The sequence below is a fragment of the Emydura macquarii genome, unplaced genomic scaffold (assembly GCF_026122565.2).
Source record: "Emydura macquarii macquarii isolate MOO-44397 ecotype Brisbane River unplaced genomic scaffold, CSIRO-AGI_Emac_v2 contig_476, whole genome shotgun sequence".
NCBI classification, from domain to species: Eukaryota; Metazoa; Chordata; order Testudines; family Chelidae; genus Emydura; species Emydura macquarii.
Genome location: NW_027130613.1, coordinates 918,976 through 937,567, shown reverse-complemented (window position 1 = coordinate 937,567; position 18,592 = coordinate 918,976). Strand labels below are relative to the sequence as shown.

Here is an 18,592-nt window from a genome sequence, read left to right as displayed (position 1 = left end):
ATGGGAGGGGGATGGGCAGGGCAGCGCAGGGTCTGAGCAGGGGACGGAATTGTGCTGGCCTGGGTCAGGCAGCTGGAAGCAGGGGCCGGGCTGAAGAGCAAAATCAAGGGCGTGGGGGGTCGGAGGCGGGGCTTAGCCCAGGGGTGAGATGCTGCCAGCCTGTGGCAGAGGAGCAAAAGCCCAGCACGGGGCAGGGCAAATCCAAGGGGCCGAGGTAGAGAGCTGCGGAGGAGCTCGCGCTGCCGGGTGAACTTGAGTGTCCTTCTAAGCTGGAAAGTTTGCAGGCCTCGGGCTGCGGAAGAGTTTCCGTAAAATGGGGCTGGGGCTACCTCAGCCAGATCCAGCATCCCGGCTTCTCAACGCTGTCGATGGAAGGGGGGAGCTCGGACCAGGCATTTTCGAAAGAAGTAAGAGGCTTGGCAAATGGGCTGCCTGCCGCGTCCCAGTTCATTGCTTAACCCCCTTTTCCTCGGAGTGTCTGAATCCACCAAGCTGGTCTAGCTCAACAGGATGGGCAGTTCTCAGTGGATTACCTGCCTAGGAAAACCTTCGGACTCCCCATCAGTTGCTGTGATTTGGTTTACGATTCCCTTTACCTGGAGTAAATAAAATAAGGGCACATTCCGTCGAGCTCTATCATCTGCTCAATTACATTTGTCTTTACTATGTTGATTTTTTAAAATGGATAACAATTCTGTTTAATTATCTTTAAAACTAATTCAGTCAACTAAACCAAACTAAAACCAAAAAACTACAAGCATCCTCCCACTACAAAACATGCTCATGTTGTAGCAATTTAGGACCCTGTCCTGCACCTAACTATATCAATGCAGCAGAAGCAGGCCTTTAGTTCTGATAGTCACACTCCAGCAGAGCAAATCAATATTTTACCTTCTCTTCCTAGTTCTGCTGTCACTGAAATGAATGGTAAAGCTCTTACTTACTTTAATGGGAGGAAGGTCCCTCCCTAGACTAAAAGCCTGAGTTTCAGTTAAGCACTTCTAATGTACGTTACCCAGGCTCTGCCTACCTAAGTGGACAATTTGATTATTCACTTGATCCAGTTTCTGTCTAATTTTATTACGGTAGCTAATTAGTGAGCTATTTGTAGTGTAGACTAAAGTAGATGTGAGTTTAACCTTTTAATATTTATTGTGATTATATAAAACCTGGAACCTCAGCAAATAGTTGTTGATGTCCAGTCCAAATTCAGACCAGGTGTAAGCATCTGTAACTCCATGGTTGAATCTCTGTGTATCTCTTTTGCAAGCTCTCAACAGTTGCACTACCACAAATGGGAGCACATTGGCAGTTGTAGTGCAGACAAGTGACTGCATTTTTACCACCCTGCCATGTAAATTTACACAGGAGAGGTGTACATCACATGGTAGATTTTTAAAAACTAAACAAAACACCAGTACCATGTCTGCTACTGCTATGCAGGGAGTTGCTGTCTCGTACAATGAGTCTGAATTTAACTCAAGAGGACTAATTTACATCATATTGCCCTCATTAAAAATTACTGAAGCCCTACATCAGGAAAGAATCCCTATTCAGTATAGCACTCTTTGGGACTTAAGGATATGGATAAAGTTAAGCACATGCTTAAGTGCTTTCCTGACTCAGTTAGTTTAAAATTGACATTACAATAATAAATCAATAACAAAATCGGAAGGTACCAAGATTCTGTGGTTTGTGCATTTAACAGTTAAGCATAACACAGCATTCATTCATACAAGAGTATCTTGTGTGTTAACTAATAACTTTTGCCACTTTTGGGGAAGTTTTATTATTGTTGATCATTTAAATTTATGATTTGTATTATTTGATCAAATAATTGTTGATAATTTACATTCCCTGATTGAGAGGAGTGTGTACAGGACATTTCTATGAATTCTTTCAAACAGGAAATCATGCTGGTTTTAAATCTCTGTAATGCTGCCAAAAATTAATTAGCTGACTCACTCTCCCTACTCATTGCAAGATTTTTAAATCCCTCCTTATCAGCTAGGTGACCCAGCACCAGTAAAACCCAGATGCAGTAATTTCTCTAGCCGGGTGGATGGACATTGTGTGGTCCTTCCACTTCTTCTGCTATCTTGATTATTGTGAGCAAACAGGGCTTTGAACCTATGGGGTCTGACCTCACTGATACAAGAAGCTCCTCTGAAAACCAATGGGACTGCAGAAATGTCAACAAGGGCTTAATTTGTAGTTGCACAGGGGCAAAAGTCTCCAAATTAAACCCTCAGTTACATTTGTGCAAATCCATTGTCTTCACATTAAGCCCTCAATGGGGCTTCATCCGTATAACTAAGGGATTAATTTGGCTGGTTGAATCTCTATTACTGGGGGTAATGACCTACAATATGGAAAGACCCCAAGTGGACTCTCAGAGCCCCGGCTGAGTTTATGACTGTTAGAAAAAACATCTTTATGTATAAACTTAGCAAAATTACACTGGAAATCAGTGAGATGCAATAAACATGAAATGCTGCGATGACAGTTTTACAGAGCTACTTTTCAGAGGAGAACCTGAGCTTTGAGTTGTGGCTTTTACTTAGGAGGGCTGGTTTGTTTCTTTAAAAATAACAACAACAAAACCATGGATAGTGAAAAACTTAAGAGTGGATAATATGTTGGCCTTGATAACCTTAATGATATCTCTCTTTAATACATAGATATTCATTCTTTGTTTGCAAACCTTTTGATTTTTTTTTCTTTTAGCATTGTGATTATTTTTTCATTTCCAAAAAATGACACATTAAAGACTGGGAGTGGTGGAGGCACAAGTGGTTGCATGGTCCTATCTAGGAATGTCCCTGGCATGAAAGCATAGCCAGCTCCTACATTACCCTGCTTGCAGCCTCTGATACAGAGGATAAATTAGGGGCAGGGTTAGTGGGGAAGAGAAGTGGTCAAAATGCACTGTGCTTCAGTTGTTCTCAGCCAGCAGATGGTGCCTTAAGGACCATTGCCAACTGGCCCCAGGCTGTTCTAGCTTACACCTAGTGCTTGGGGTTAAACAGGGAATCAAGGACCTACAATCAACTCCCACACAGCCTCACTGTCTGCTTCTCCCAGCACACAACTCGTGAAACAGAGTCCTAGATCTTTATATTTACTGTTAAAATATAAATACATAATCTGTTCTGTTGGACATTTTAAATTATTTTGTAAAAAAGAGAGGGAGAGAGCCCATAAAGCCCAACTGCAAAATACAGCAGCACCTGAAGACGTACTTCTTACTCAAGCCAGTGGGAATTCTGCTGGAGTTTGGATTGCAGGGTCAGGTCAAACCTCAAGTGAAGTCTTATCAATCACTGATTCAATGCAAAAAACTGCTAGAATGCATCTTCTTTAAAACTGTGCTATGCAGTTTTTTACTATTGTGACTGCACTAATGTTATTTTTATTCAGCAGAAAATTGTCTTGCTCAATGTGATAATGACTGCAGAGCTTACTGCTGTGATGGGACTACCCCCTACTGCTGCTCATATTATGCCTATATTGGGAATGTCCTTTCGTAAGTATTTTCACTTTCTTGAAAAAATTGATGCCCTGTGTTCATGGCTTGCTGTAAAGTTAGATTATTGAAAGCTGTGTTTGACAATTTCAAGATTGTTTCTTGCTAATAACATCATACATATTTTCAGTATAAAAACCCTTAATAGTCTCATGAAACCCAAGTGCTGTATACTTTTAAAGTATTTATTCATGTCAATAGATTTGATAAAACAGCAAGATCATCAACTTGTATAAATAAATGTAACTTCTTTGTCGTCAGTGGAGCTACACTGACTTACACAAACTGAGGACAGGCCACAATACTAGGCTAGATTATTGTAAATTCGATCTTCCGGTTTTTGTTTTGTTTTGCATGTATGTCTTTTGTTTGTGCTTTTGGAAAATTAGTGTTTTGTCTTTAGCTAGAATTCATCATAAATGTTTCAGGTTAGGGTCTGCTGGTCTGAAGCACAGTTTCCGAGTGAGACCATACCCACTCTCTACCCTGCTTCGGCAGGGATTGGCCCAGCTCGGGGCAGGGAAACAGTCTCCGGGCTTGGGCGGGGCAGCAAATAGTCCAGCGCCCCAAGACGGGGCAGCACACAGTTCAGAGGCCCCCAGGGTGGTCAGGGAAGGGGGAGGGGGATGCAGGCCCACTCGACTCCACTGCATCCGGCAACTTCTCCAGGTCCTGGCCCCTCTGGATCACAGGTCCGGCGGGGGGTTCAGCTCTGGGGGTACCTCTGGGCCCCAGGCTGCCCGCCGCTCACTCACCAGCACCCGGACCCAGGCCCTGGTTCGCTTGCTCGGGTACTAGGCCTCAGGCAGCTATGGAGAGCAGGGAGAGACATCCTTCCCCTCCAAGAGCTGCCCGGCAAGTGAGCTCCTGGGCCTTCCTTTTATACTTCCTGTCCCCCTCGCTTCCGGGCGGGCGGACAGGCAGTCTCTGGCTCCACCCCCGTAGGCCCAGCCTGTTCCTCCCTGTCAGTTTCAGAGGGAGGCCACACCCACTCACTACACGGTCCTTTCACGTTCTAGTGTGTGTTGCGCATTGTAAGGTCTTGCACATTGTGGTACTTTGTATGTGTAAAATAATAGTTGCTGATGGACAAAGAAGGATATTCCATGCATCTATAGAAACAGGGCCCAATCCTGTAATTAAATACACTGACACAGATCTTTGTTCCCAAGTGGAGCCCTGTTTGAAGTCAGTGGATATGTCTACACTGATGGTGGCAAAGTCGCCACCGTCAGATCGACCTTTCTGGATTGATTGAGCGGTCAGTGAAGACCTGCTCAATCAATCCAGAAGTTGGCGCTGTAAAACCACCCCTCAAGTGGTGTAGCGCTGTGTCGTGTTCCCGTCGGCGCAGTGCAGTGAAGACGCCAAGCAGAAGGGAAGTACAGCAGTCGACGAGAGTTACGCAAGCTACTCTGTGTAGCTTGCGTAACTCCCATCGACTGCCGCCGAATCGCCAGGTAAGTGTAGACCAGGGCAGTAGGGCTTCTTGTAGGTGCACAGATCTGCACCAACAAGTCTGATTGTAGGCTCAGGGTCTAAATTTAGTGATCGTAAGTAAGTGTTCCACATGAGCATCAGAACAAATATACAATGGTATTCTGTGATATATTGCATTGCAAATAATGGTTAGATAATTCCATCAATAGTTTCTATTTGCATTTCAGAATGCAAACTGTGACATAATTGATTTATGTATTTTTTATCAAAACCAGAGTAGCAAAGAGAAGTATATCATGCCTTTTTAAAAAAAAAAAAAAAAAATTGTTCTGTTTTGGTCCTTGAACATGGGGAGTATCTCAGTGTTCCATTCAGCATATTTCATCATGCTTTGAAGGAGCAGACATATTGATGTTATCTTAATACAAAGTTTATCCAGAGCCGTTGGACCAAATTAGAAACTTTTTAGACTAAATAATGTGACAAGGGAGTGTTAGAATCTCATATTCCTCTGGAAAGAGGAGAGCATGTATTCAAGATTTCCTGGTATTGTCTGAGAATTAAAATAGATTCTTGCTTCCACCCAGTGGATAAAAAGTTCCAATTTATTTTTCTTTTCTGTGTAGTGAAAACTTATTTCAAGGATATTTCCTCATTTGTTAATGGAGAGAAGGTTGTTGTTTCTGAGATCCTTATCCCAGCTTAAATCTGCATGTCTTGCATAGAGTGGGGGTAAATGTTAGCAAGGGATGTCATACCTTCTTCAGAGACAACTTTACCATCGCTGGATGGTCCTGAAAAACAATTTTCATCTCCCACTGACCCCACAAACTTAACCAATTCGGCCCTTCCTGATGATAGTGCTCAGCACAGGGATTTGGGGAAGGTCAACAAAATGATTATATGGCATCCTGCAAGATTAAACTGACCCATTTTATATAATGGATGGGGAAAGAAGGAAGTCTTCAGGTTACAGCACCATCAGCTGCAGGAGAAGTGGTGGCCCACTTGCTTTCCTTAGTGTTTATGCATAGTTTCCAGTAAGTATAATAAACAGTTTTTCAATGGACATTTATCTAAATAAGCCTGAGACCTGGGGGTTTGTGTGCATTTCAATGAATTTTACCACTTGAATAGCACTTTGCAAACACTAATTGTCACAGTGCTTCTGTGAAGTAGGCATATACATTATCCACATTTTTACAAATGCAAGACATCAGTGCTGATGAGACAAGTATAAATACCAAGTAAGAAGAGGGAATTAGTTAGTATCACAGCCAGGCTTAGAATGGTGAAATTCCTACCGTCCATTACACAGTCAGTCTCTTGTGTTATTGAACTGCCCCTCTTTGTAGTCACAGGCCATGCTGTGTGCTTAACAGTGGCGCTGTCTCAGCTGTGGAGAACTGTCTGGGAGGGAGATTGCATTAGTCCTGTGCAATCGGTAGCAGTCTTGGTAGCACCAACCCCTGAGTCCCAGGTACAGCTCTGAGTGGGTCTGGGATCTTCCCAGAACTGGGTGAATAATGGGGGAAAATGTTGAATAACTTAGTCACAAAATGGTGTGAAATAAGCCAAATAATTTTTTTACGGCTGTTATTTGACCAGATATAGGTCCTCCAAAAACCTGAGGGACTTGAGGATGTGGGTAGCAGTACTCCCATAGGCCAGTCCTGGGTAATGAATACCCTGGATATTTGGGAAAGTCAGTGACAAAGGTTCAACCCTAGTCAGTTTACATTCTCAGGGATTTTTTCACAAAAAGAAGAGGTGGAAATGTCTACTTTAAAAAGTAGAAAAGTAAAGAAAGCTGAGATTGTCACTGATGTTCAAGGCTTCAGAATTAGAGAAAAGGGGCACTGCAGACTTTACAAACCTACAGGCCATCTCGCCATAGCCTTCAGTTCATGTTTCTTTGTCTGTAGGGGCTGTTTAAGGCAGTGGCTTTCAACATTTCCAAACTACTGTACTCCTTTCAGGAGTCTGATTTGTCTTGCATACTCCCAAGTTTCACCTCACTTAAAAACTACTTGCTTTTAAAATCAGACATAAAAGTACGAATGTGTCACAGCACACTATTACTGAAAAACTGCTTACTTTCTCATTTTTACCATACAATTATAAAATAAATCAATTAGAATATAAATATTTTACTTAAATTTCAGTGTATAGTATATAGAGCAATATGAACAAATAATTGTCTGTATGATATTTTAGTTTGTACTGACTGACTTTGCTAGTGTTTTTTTATGTATCTTTTGTAAAAGTAGGCAAATATCTAGATAAGTTGATGTGCCACTTGGAAGACCTCTGCATACCCCCAGGGGTACATGTAACCCTGGTTGAGAACCACCAGTTTAAGGGCTGCTTTTTGTTGCAAAGTTATGAAGTCCTGTGGTAAACATTTTCAGACTGGTTATTTTGAGGGTCACTTGGACTGAAAAATAGAACACATCAGTCCAGAGATGTCAAAAAGCAAATGAAAGGCAGGGCAAATAAAAACCTTAGAAATCTGTGATTTCATTAAAGATAGTCAGCTTAGATTTGCAAAAGAGCAGTCTGAACAAATACAACAGAAATGGTAGGAAGTAACATTTTGATGACCAGTGAATTGACAGCTGTTACAATGACTTCAGGGGAAAAGAGCTTTTGTTACAGTCTGGGGGCTGCATTTTGTGGTAAGGAAAGAAGAAAGAGGAACAGAAAGAATGGAAGGAAAAAAGGCAGAGAACATGTTCAGTATAATATTTTTGTGCATACTCCAGGCTGCAGAACTGGAAAAAAAAAAAAAAAGAATATGTAGTGTCAGTAAGTATGGCATAGGTAGTAAAACAAAGGGTACTTCTGACTGGAAGCAGTATGTAAATGAGGAAGGTGACTGACTGAATTCAACAAGGGTTATGATTCCAGTGATCTGGAATAAGAAATGTACATTAAGTTGATTCATGGTTATTGATAATACTGGTTTTTGGGTGGACAGTGGACATGAAGGAAGAGGGCATGAAAATTCAGAATGATTTGGATAAACTAGGAGTGTGGGCACAGACCTGGTTGATGTAGTTCACAATAAATATAAAATATGAAATTCAGAATTCATGATAAATTCTAAAATGCTCAGCAACAGATGGCTAAGGGATACATTTGTATCTGTATTGTAAAATTTTTGACAGTCTGCTTGAAATAAAATTAAACCTCTTTTAATCATTGTAATATTCTAGTAGTTCACATGACTAGAAGCACATTTGATTATAAAATGTCAATTTACTGGCAATTACAGTTTTTTGCTTGTCATTTCAGAAGTGTAAGGGCTACCCTATTGCGGTCCCAAAGGACCAATTTATTAAGTGTTCCATCTGAGTGTAATTCTGGTTTCCAATTAAAAGATTTCCCTGCATGAGTGGACATGGTATGAACCATGAGGTGGAAGGGGTGGAGTCTGAAGACCCTTCTGTGGAGTGTTGGGGGTACTAGTATAAAGATGCTTTTAAAAAAAAAAAAAAAAAAAAAAAAAAAAGGAAAGGTCAGTTAAATGAGCTAGAAGTAGTTTTCTACACTGTCATGACAGACAGAATGAGTATCAAATTCAGTCTTCCACTCCTCAGGCCTCTATCATCTGAAATCCCTTCAGAGGCTATATACGCCATTCTGGTGAGGGTTTGATATCACTGTCCACAACACAGGTGTCAAATGCATTCTGTATAGAGGGCCAAATTTCATTTTTAATTGTGGTCTATGAGCTTGGATATAAATTTAAGACCGCATACTCTCCCCCTTCATGGCAGTTGTGACACTGTTATACTATGGCCTGTGTGCTGTAATTGAACTTTTAGTTTTCATTATTTGTTTAGTGCTTTATTGTACCATTCATCCCCACTCAGTGGGAAATATATGCTCACATTTATGACCATGATTGTATCTCCTCTTTTTCTCTTCCTCCCCTATCTCTCTCTCCTTTTCTCTGTGTCTACCTTCTGTTCTTCCATTTGCATTTCTCTCTCTGTAATAATTCCCAATTCACACCCACCAACTGAGTGTCATTAACCAGGGTAGGGCAGTTCACAACTCAGGGTCACTGTTTAAGTTTGTCTGCAGATTCAGGAAGAGAGCACTGAATCAATTTAACTTGGTTCAGTGAAAGAGCACTAGAAACTTTCTTTTTTTTTCTTTTTTTTTTTTTAATGAATGCACATGTTTCTCAGAATCTACATATGCTATGCAGTCTATTTGGTTCTGACCCCCAGGCTAGGTGTGTGATAACAATGATTTATGATATTACAATGGACACCCCAAGCAGAAATGTGACTTGACTAAGGCCACAAAAGAAGTCATTGTCAGATCCAAAATCAGACCACAGAAGTATCTTGTCACTTGCCTTGACCATGAAACATGCTGCCACTCACTCAATTGAGTTATACTTCTGCCTTGTAGCAAGGAGCCACGTTGACTTTTCAGCAGAGGAGCCAGATCAGGCTGAGAAGAAGATTGTGTGGCTCAACAAAGATGAGCAGTGACTCAGAAGAATGTCCCATCCATATTATTGCCAGACCAAGCATTTTGAAATCACGAATCAGGCTTCCCAAAAGCATGAATTGGCTTAAAATCGTTGGGGTTATTTTATTTGCCTTCTGATTTTGAGCCTTTAGGATTTATGTTTTTCAGCTTTTGTGTGCAACCGCAAGGTCTAGAAATGTACTTTTTTAATGAAATCTGAAATGCTCCGTAAATCACCTGACTTCAGGAGCTGGAAGTTTTAAGAAAAATAGCACATATCATGAGACACATAATTTTATCAGGAGAGTTGACCATTCTGTGTATCCGTTCTTTCTCACTTAGAAAGATATTGTGAGCAATTAGGCTTGAGAGTGGAGGCATTGAAGTATTAACCATGGATGGAAAGAGATGGGATCCTCAGAGTTCCCTCTGGTAGGCAGGAGACCCATGGTAACAAAAACAGAGGAAAATTTATGGAGATCCCAATGGAATAAAACCTCTTCTCTCCTTTTTAGTAATAAAATATTTTTAAAATGTGACTATTATATAACAATGCAGAATGATCAAACCAAATACTAGACCATAAAAGCAAATATACAGTAAAGAGGTGAATTAAGTGGCCTATCTCAATAATGAGCAGGGGTTGGACTAGATGACCTCCTGAGGTCCCTTCTAACCCTGATCTTCTATGATTCTATGATTGCTGAGAGGCAGTAGATAAATTCAATTATCTGGAATCATACATATCCAACCAAGGAGGTTTTTCCAAAGAAATCTGAAGACTATGAATGCCTTGCTCAGCCATGACCTTCCTTAAGAAAGTTTGGAAAAAATGTGGCATCTTGAAATGTAAAAGTGTTTGACTGGTGAAATCTTAATTTTTTCTGTAGTGATTTATGGATGTGAATTGGAGGAAATTAGTGCTGCTGACAAGAAGAAAACTGAAGTCTTTGTGATGTGGCACAACACTTTCTTCTTATCTCCTGAACAGAAAAGAGGATGAATGTTTGTTAGAAATATTATTGGAGAGAAGCAGATGCTGCTGTTGAAAATCAACAGGCACAGACTTATGTACTTTGGTCACATTAGATGGAAGTAACCACAAGACAAGTTATTCTGGAAGAAATGGCGATAGGTCATTATAGTAGGGGACAACCTGCAAGGAGATGGATAGATGGTGTTTACCACATCACTGGGAGGTCAGCTGCTGAGTGCTCAAAGCTAGTGACGAATTGAGAAAGTTTCTGAAAATTCTGCTATGTCACCAATATTCATAGAATAGACATGAATAAATTGATTTTACTTACCTATTTACTTATGAATAAAGAACATTACATAACATCACTTCATAGTTACCTCACTTCCCCTCCTACCTGTAGAAATAAAAGTAACAACCAAAAATAAGGAAGACCGAAACAAAGGTGCAGCAAGACTACTTAGCTGACAAATGAGACGATGCCTAAAGAACCCCCCCAAAGCTCCTCTATCCTGTAGGCCACAATATAGTTAGGACCACCTTTCTTCCTTTTAAATTTTTATGTATCAGTTTATGGGGGTAAGGTTCCCTTAACTACTACTGCTTATGTCTTTCTGTATGAGGCAAAACAGGTAACATTTTCCTTTAGTTTGCATCTGTAGTAAGAAAAAAGTTGTTTTCTTACCATGTATTAGCAGGAAGCCTAGATTCTACGTTGACTTGCTAACTAATGTGAAAACTATAAACTGCCTGGGCTTCTCTAGGGTTATACCTCATGGTAGTTACAAGTTAACACAAGGTAAGAACACACCTTTTCTTCCCCCAAGTGAAGATGCACTCAGTGACTTAAATGGGAGTTGAGTACTGTGATTGGATGTAGAAACCCCACACCAGGTAAGAAGGGGTTAAATAGAATTTTTGGGCTCAGCTAGCACTGCCCCTCTGTACGTATGAGGCATGCCAGTCTTGCAGGAGGAGTCTTAAAAGGCAGAAGCCCATTTCGGAAAGGGCTAGGCCTGAGTGGTAGACACTAGACAGACCCCACTAGCTCCCTAAAAGGAGCACTATGGAAAAGAAGCTTGCAAAGGGTTCCTTTGAACACTGCCCAAATAGCCATGAGGACAGTGAGCCAGGCTACAGGTATCTCCCAGAAGGAAGGAATTTGGGGCCACATTTGGACTAATTTTGTGTTACACCTTTCCTCTAAGGCCTAAAGAAGACAAGGGCAGAAGACCTGTGGGAAGAAGCCCAGGGGAAAAGAAGCAAGAGCTCTGAAAAAACAATCTTAATTACCTGCTACAAGAGCCCTGAACTGCACCCAGGATAGAGGGAGGGATGGGGTTTCCCCAAATGATAATCAATAAAAGACCTAGTGAAGGCCCTGAACAAGGGTCATAATACCTAGATGGGCTGGAACCCTGAACTGTTATTGGACTGGACTTTTGCTTACCTTGAAAGAGATGAGACTAAAAGGTGACTTGGCCTGAGGACCGAGTCAGAAGACAAAGGGGAGGTCACCAGAAGACCTGAACAGCTGGTCAGTGAAGCTACAGAGGGAAAAACCTGACAATGCTGCACGCGCCATGAAACGGTGCACTGGCTGATGAGTCGTTTTGTCGCAAGCACGCATATCTGAGGGCAAAATTTAGCCTTATTTAGCCATTTTATGACATTAGAGAGCATCCAGATAACTGATTAAGTCCCAATTCAGAAAGGTACTAAAGCACAGGCCTAACTTGAAGCACATGAGTAGACCCATTGGGTGAAATGATGGCCCGATGGAAATACTGATTTCAGTAGGGCTGAGGTTTCGCACATTGACTTTAAATATTAATAGGACTAATCCTGTGCTTAAGAACCATCCTGAATCCAGGCTTCAGAGACTAATCCTGTGATGTGTTGAGACCTCATTGAGCTTAACACCTCCCAAGATCAGACCTCTATTAAGCAAAAAAAAAAAAAAACCCAACCACAAACAAACCCCAAAACCTAGACTTTGCCACAAAGTTTCTGGTATTTGCTGCAAAATAAATATCACAGTTGCAATTTCAGTGCAGTGTTATGCATGATGACACTCCTGAGTCAAAAGATATGCATGAGGGTTTTTCATGTGGCATATGAGGTTGTTTGCTGTTTAGAAGAACTGGCAATCCTGAATAACATATAGCTCTAACCAAATATTGACAACAGGAAAATATATTTGTTAAATATTCTTGAGATTTTCAAATACATTTTAAAATGTGAAATCAAATTGGAAACACAAAGAAACAAGACAAGTAGTTGAGCAATATCATTCTTGAATGATAAACTCCTGTTCCAGTTATATTGTGCCTTTTTTTAAAGTGACAGAAGCAAAGTTTGGAGTGTATAAACGAGTTATGAAAAATTAAAGAAAATGAACTATTAATTTAAAGGGCAGCCATGAATTCCTTATAAGAGATTTATAATCACAAGGTCAGACAGAAGTATCACAGTATATAAAACCATCTTTAAATCTTCAATGACATTTTCTTAGCTAAGGCTAGAAAATAGAGAATTGTAGCTTTGATCTTTGGAATCACTTATAACTTTCAAAACATTTGCTTTTTTTGCTTGCACTAGTACAATGGCAATGGGGCCAGAGCAGTGCAGCACTCGAGTTATTCTCAGCTGGTGGACAACCCATAGATAACCATGGCAGCCAGTGTCTAAGGGTATGGCTATACTGACGGCCACAAAGTCACTGCCGTCAGATCGATCTTTCTGGATCGATTGAGCGGTCAGTGTAGACCCGCTCAATCGATCAGGAAGTTGACATAGTAAAACCACCCCTCAAGTAGCGTAACACTGGTGCAGTGCAGTGAAGACGGCACACAGAAGGGAAGCACAGCAGGTGATGGGAGTTATGCAAGCTACTCTGTGTAGCTTGCGTAACTCCTGTCAACTGCTGCCGAATCTCAAAGTAGGTGTAGACCAGGGCCCAGCTAGAGCAGTTCGGAGTGTGGCGGGGTATGCCTGCTCCGCCCTGTGGATCCTGCGCTTCACCGGCTACGCCAGTGGTGTGGCTGGGAGGGGAGTGCAAGGGGGGGGGGACCCGGTCCCGCCCTCTGCCCCGGGCCCCCGACCCAGGGACCCTGTGAGGAGTGGTCTCACCCTGCTCAGTCCCTGAGACCGACTACCTTCCCTGAGTCTCCTGTCCGTGGCCCCCCGGCCTGTGGCCTGGTATCGGCGTGAGGGGTTGTTCCACCTTCCCTGCCTGGAGCCTTCTCCGCCTCAGTGTGGTAGCCGCAGCGGATGATAGCCCCAAGCCCTGCGGCTGTCGCTGCAGCTGCAGCAGGGCAGGGCAGGGCAGGGCAGCTCTTCTCTGCTCTGTTCTGCTTTGCTTCGTGCCTCCTCTCCTCTGGCTGTTAACTCCCTTCAGCCCTCCTGGCCTGCCTGAAGTGCAGGCTTTTATCTGCTGGGGCAGCTTCTTTGATAGGCCCCAGGTGGCCTAATTGGCCCAACTGTCTTGAATTCGCCCCAGCTGGGTTACCCAGGGAAGAGGGCTTTATGGAGTCTGGGGCTAATATACATGCCCTCCAGCACTCTTTCATAGCCATGCGGTCTGGCCCTGTCACACATCCTCCCCCCCTGCTCAAGCCCCCAGGTTTGGGCAACTTGGGACGTCAGACAATGAACCCGGGACCATCAGCATTCCCGTGGCGTCGTCCCGCCCTGTGCTGTATGGTGAACTGGAAGGGTTGGAGGGACAAGAACCACCGGGTCACCCACGCATTTTTCTCCCTGTTCCGCTGCATCCACTGGAGGGGAGCGTGGTCGGTCACCAGCGTAAAGTGGCGCCCCAGCAGGTAGTAGCGGAGTGCCTCCATAGCCCACTTGACGGCGAGGCACTCCCTCTCCACTACTGCATACCTCTGCTCCCTCGGGAGGAGCTTCCTGCTGAGGTACATAATGAGATGTTCTTCATCACCCACCATCTGCGACAGGACCGCCCCCAGCCACACCTCCGAGGCGTCGGTCTGTAAAATAAATTCCTTTGTAAAGTCAGGGGCGAGGAGTATGGGGTTACTGCAGAGGGCCGTCCGTAAGTCTGCGAAGGCTTCCTCTGCCCCTGCGGTCCATCGTACCATGTCCGGGCCCCGGGCCTTGATCAGGTCTGTCGGGGCTGGCTCTGGAAGCGAAATGGGGGATGAACCGTTGGTAGTACCCTACCACACCTAAAAATGCTCGGACCTGCTTCTTTCGGTTGGGCCGGGGCCAATTCTGGATAGCTTCCAGCTTGTTGAGCTGGGGTCTTACTGTGCCCCGCCCTACAATGTATCCGAGGTATCTAGCCTCGGCTAGACCAATGGCACACTTGGCGGGATTTGCAGTGAGGCCAGCCCGCCTCAAAGTGTGCAGTACCCCTTCCACCTTCCTCAGATGTGTCTCCCAATCTGGGGTATGAATGACTATGTCGTCTAGATATGCAGCAGCATAGTCAGCATGGGGGTGTAACAGCTTGTCCGTTAGGCGCTGGAAGGTGGCTGGGGCCTCATGTAGTCCGAAGGGAAGGACCGTGTATTGGAACAATCCATCTGGTGTTGAAAACGCCGTCTTTTCCTTTGCCTCTGTAGCTAGTGGGATTTGCCAGTATCCCTTGGTCAAATCTAGGGTAGTCAGGAATCGGGCCTTGCCCACTCGGTCCACAAGCTCATCTATACGGGGCATGGGGTATGCGTCAAACTGAGATACCTCGTTTAGCCGGCGGAAGTCGTTGCAGAACCTCGTAGTGCCATCTGGCGTTGGTACTAGCACAATTGGGCTACACCACTGACTATGGGACTCTTCTATGACCCCCATCTCCAACATCTTTTTGACCTCAGCCTTAATCTCCTTTCTCTTGGCCTCGGGTACTCGATAGGGTCTCATCGTGACCCTCGCCCCAGGGCTGGTGATGATATGGTGAAAGACCTCCGTTGTTCGGCCTGGGCTAGTCGTGAAGACATCTTGGTTCCGGGCTACCATCTCCGCTGCCTCGGCCTTTTGGTTTGGCGTTAGATCGGGGGATATCTTCACTTGTTCTGGTGCTATCATCTCCTGGGTGAAGGTCATATATGCTTCTCGGGCCCTCCATGGTTTTAATAAGTTGATGTGGTAGATCTGCTCTTGCTTCCAGCACCCCGGTTGCCGTACTTTATAGTTGGTCTCTCCCACGGGCTCGACCACTTCATAGGGCCCCTGCCACTGGGCCAATAGTTTGCTCTCGGCGGTAGGTACGAGGATCATCACCTGGTCTCCTGGCTGGAATCGTCGAACCATGGCGTGGCGATTATAGTGAACCTGTTGGGCCCTCTGGGCTTTCTCTAAATGTTCCCGCACAATGGGGGTCACTCGGGCTATCCGATCCCTCATCTGGAGTACATGATCAATAACATTCCTTCCTGGGGTGGGCTCCTCCTCCCAGGTTTCTCTGGCTGTGTCCAAGATGCCCCGGAGGTGACGCCCGTACAGTAGTTCAAAGGGGGAGAACCCCATGGAGGCCTGGGGGACCTCGCGAATGGCGAACATAAGGTACGGCAACAGGCTATCCCAGTCCTTGCCATCTCGACTCACCACTTTCTTGATCATGGCTTTGAGGGTCCTATTGAACCTCTCCACCAGGCCGTCCGTCTGGGGGTGATAGACGGAGGTCCGTAGCACCCGCACCCGTAGGAGAGCACACAAGTCCTTCATTAGTTTCGACATAAACGGGGTCCCTTGATCCGTTAGTATCTCCTTGGGCAGCCCCACCCGGGCGAAAATCTTCACTAACTCCGTTGCGATCGCTTTGGAAGTGGTATTCCGCAGGGGAACGGCTTCTGGATACCTGGTAGCGTAATCGAGGACAACGAGTATGTGTTGGTGCCCCCTGGCTGTTTTCTCCAAGGGCCCCACTAGGTCCATCGCAATATGCTCGAAGGGGATCTCAATGATGGGTAGGGGCACTAAAGGGGCCCGCAAGTGAGGCTGGGGACTGTGTAGTTGGCATTCGGGGCAGGTGGCGCAATAGCGCCGAACTTCCTCGTGTATACCTGGCCAAAAGAACCTTCTCAGGATCCGGGCCAGGGTCTTTTCTACGCCCAACTGCCCCCCAAAGAGGTGACTGTGGGCTAAGCTCAGCACGGCGTTTTGGTGCTTCCTCGGCACCAGGAGCTGCAACACCCGCTCCCCGCTCATCTCCGTGGCCCGATACAGCAGGTCCCCCTTTACCAGAAAGTACGGCCCCGGGCCCCGAACTCTTCCCTCCACTGGGACTTCATCGATCTCGGCCACTTCTGTCCTGGCGTTGACATATCTTGGGTCATCGGCCTGGTCTCGACCGAAGTTCTCTCGCCCTGTCCCTAGTTGTCCCAGCTCCGAGGGACCGGTCTCTACCCCGGCTTCCGGTTCGGTGCGACTCGGCTCGTTGTCTGCTTCAGGGCCTTCTTCGCTCTGGGCCGGTTCCCTAGCTGCCGCCCGGGTCTGTCGGCCTACCATGGCTGGCTTCAGCCCCTGGGCCAGGATTCTTGTGCCCAAAGCCTTAGCCGCCCTCCTTTCGGCCCGAGTTTTTCGGCCCATCCCTGGGGCTGGGAGTAGATCCTGGGCGATCTCAGAGAACATCGGGGGGCGGTCCTCACAGGGAAGGGCCCACCCGGTGGTTTCAAGTTCCTCCTCTCCCCCTGGCCCCTCTGGGGGAAGGAGGCTCCCAAAGCCCGGAAAGTCTCTCCCTATAAGAACTGGGTATGGGAGCCTAGGAACCACTCCTGCTGTCACTCTGGTGACACGTTCCTGAACTTCGATGTTCACTGGGATGGTGGGGTAGTAGCTTACGGACCAATGGACACGTCACCCCCGTGCGTTTAGCTTGTGCTAATTGGCTGTGCTTCACCAATTTTCCTGAGATGAGCATAATGGCGCTCCCAGTATCCACCAGTGCCAGGGTTTTGACTCCGTTCAGCTTCACAGGCCTCGTGTATCTGTGGGGGGTTAGGGCGACCCCTACGAGGTGGATTAGGCTGCAGGGGTCCTCCCAGGTTCCCAGGTTGCACTGCATGGGTTCGTCAGTGTTGGGACATTGGGCAGCTATGTGTCCCCACTCCCCACATGCATAGCAGCGGTAGAGGGTCATAGGCACCCCTTTGTTCTTTGGGCTAGGGGGTCTAGCTCTATCCTCCCTGCCCACGTCACCCCGTCCCTTGGTGGCCTCCAGTGGGCCCTCAGTCTCCTTTGTCCTCCACCTGGTCCTCGCTGGGTTCTGGGGTGTCCGGACTCCTGGAACTGGGGCGGGTCGTCTGACCCGGGGCAGGTCCTCTCTGACCGGCTGGGTGAGACCCCTGGCCATTACCTGCCTCTCTACTAGCGCAACTAAGTCATCATAAGACGAGGGGTCATTCTGCCCTACCCAAGCGCGGAGGTCGGCCGGCAGCCCCCTCATATACCGGTCGATAACCAGGATCTCCAGGACCTTCTCCGGCCGGTGGACCTCTGGTTGCAGCCACTTCTGGGCGAGGTGGACGAGGTCAAATAGTTGCGACCGCGGAGCCTTGCCCTCTTGGAATCTCCAGTCGTGGTACCTCTGGGCCCGCACGGCTGTCGTTACCCGCGATCGAGCCAGGATTTCTGCCTTCAACTGGGCATAGTCCGCCGCTGCCGCCGCGGGTAGGTCATAATAGACCTTCTGGTCTTCCCCACTCAGGAAGGGGGCAAGAATACCAGCCCACTGAGCCTGGGGCCAAGCCTCACGTGCGGCGACCCGCTCAAAAGTAAGGAGGTACACCTCCAAATCGTCCTCCCCAGTCATCTTCTGTAGATAGCCGGTGGCACGTAGTGTTCGTGTCCCGTCCGGCCCTGGGGTTTGAGAAGCCAAGGTCCTCAGCTGGGCGCCACCTCTCGCAAAAGGGCCCGGTCCTGGTTGGCCTGGCTGATCAACAACTGATTAGTCTCTTATTGAAGCCGCAGTGATTCCTGCTGAGTGGCCATCTGGGCCCGGGTGGCCTCTTGCTGGGCCGCCGTGGCCTGTATGAGTGCCTTTACTACGTCGTCCATTGTGGTGGGGAGGAGGAGAAAGGGAAAGTCCCGCACCCTCTTGGGTTTCCCCCCCCCCCTCTCTCTCTAGCTGCTGCGCACACCGAATCCCACTCCTGACACCAGTGTGGCGGGGTACGCCTGCTCCGCCCTGT

At 46.1% G+C, this 18,592-nt stretch overlaps 1 long non-coding RNA gene across 2 annotated transcripts; it reads left to right on the top strand.

The window, feature by feature from the left end:
- Positions 1-213: 213 nt before the first annotated feature.
- LOC137146731 (uncharacterized) lies at positions 214-11,673 on the top strand. 2 transcript variants are annotated; one of them, XR_010918022.1, is made up of 3 exons: positions 214-407; positions 3,424-3,526; positions 11,642-11,673. It is a non-coding gene; the product is annotated as an uncharacterized lncRNA (long non-coding RNA). The 2 variants fall into 2 exon arrangements; XR_010918023.1 differs by having other exon boundaries at positions 3,421-3,526; positions 11,642-11,669.
- The last annotated feature ends 6,919 nt before the right edge of the window (positions 11,674-18,592 follow it).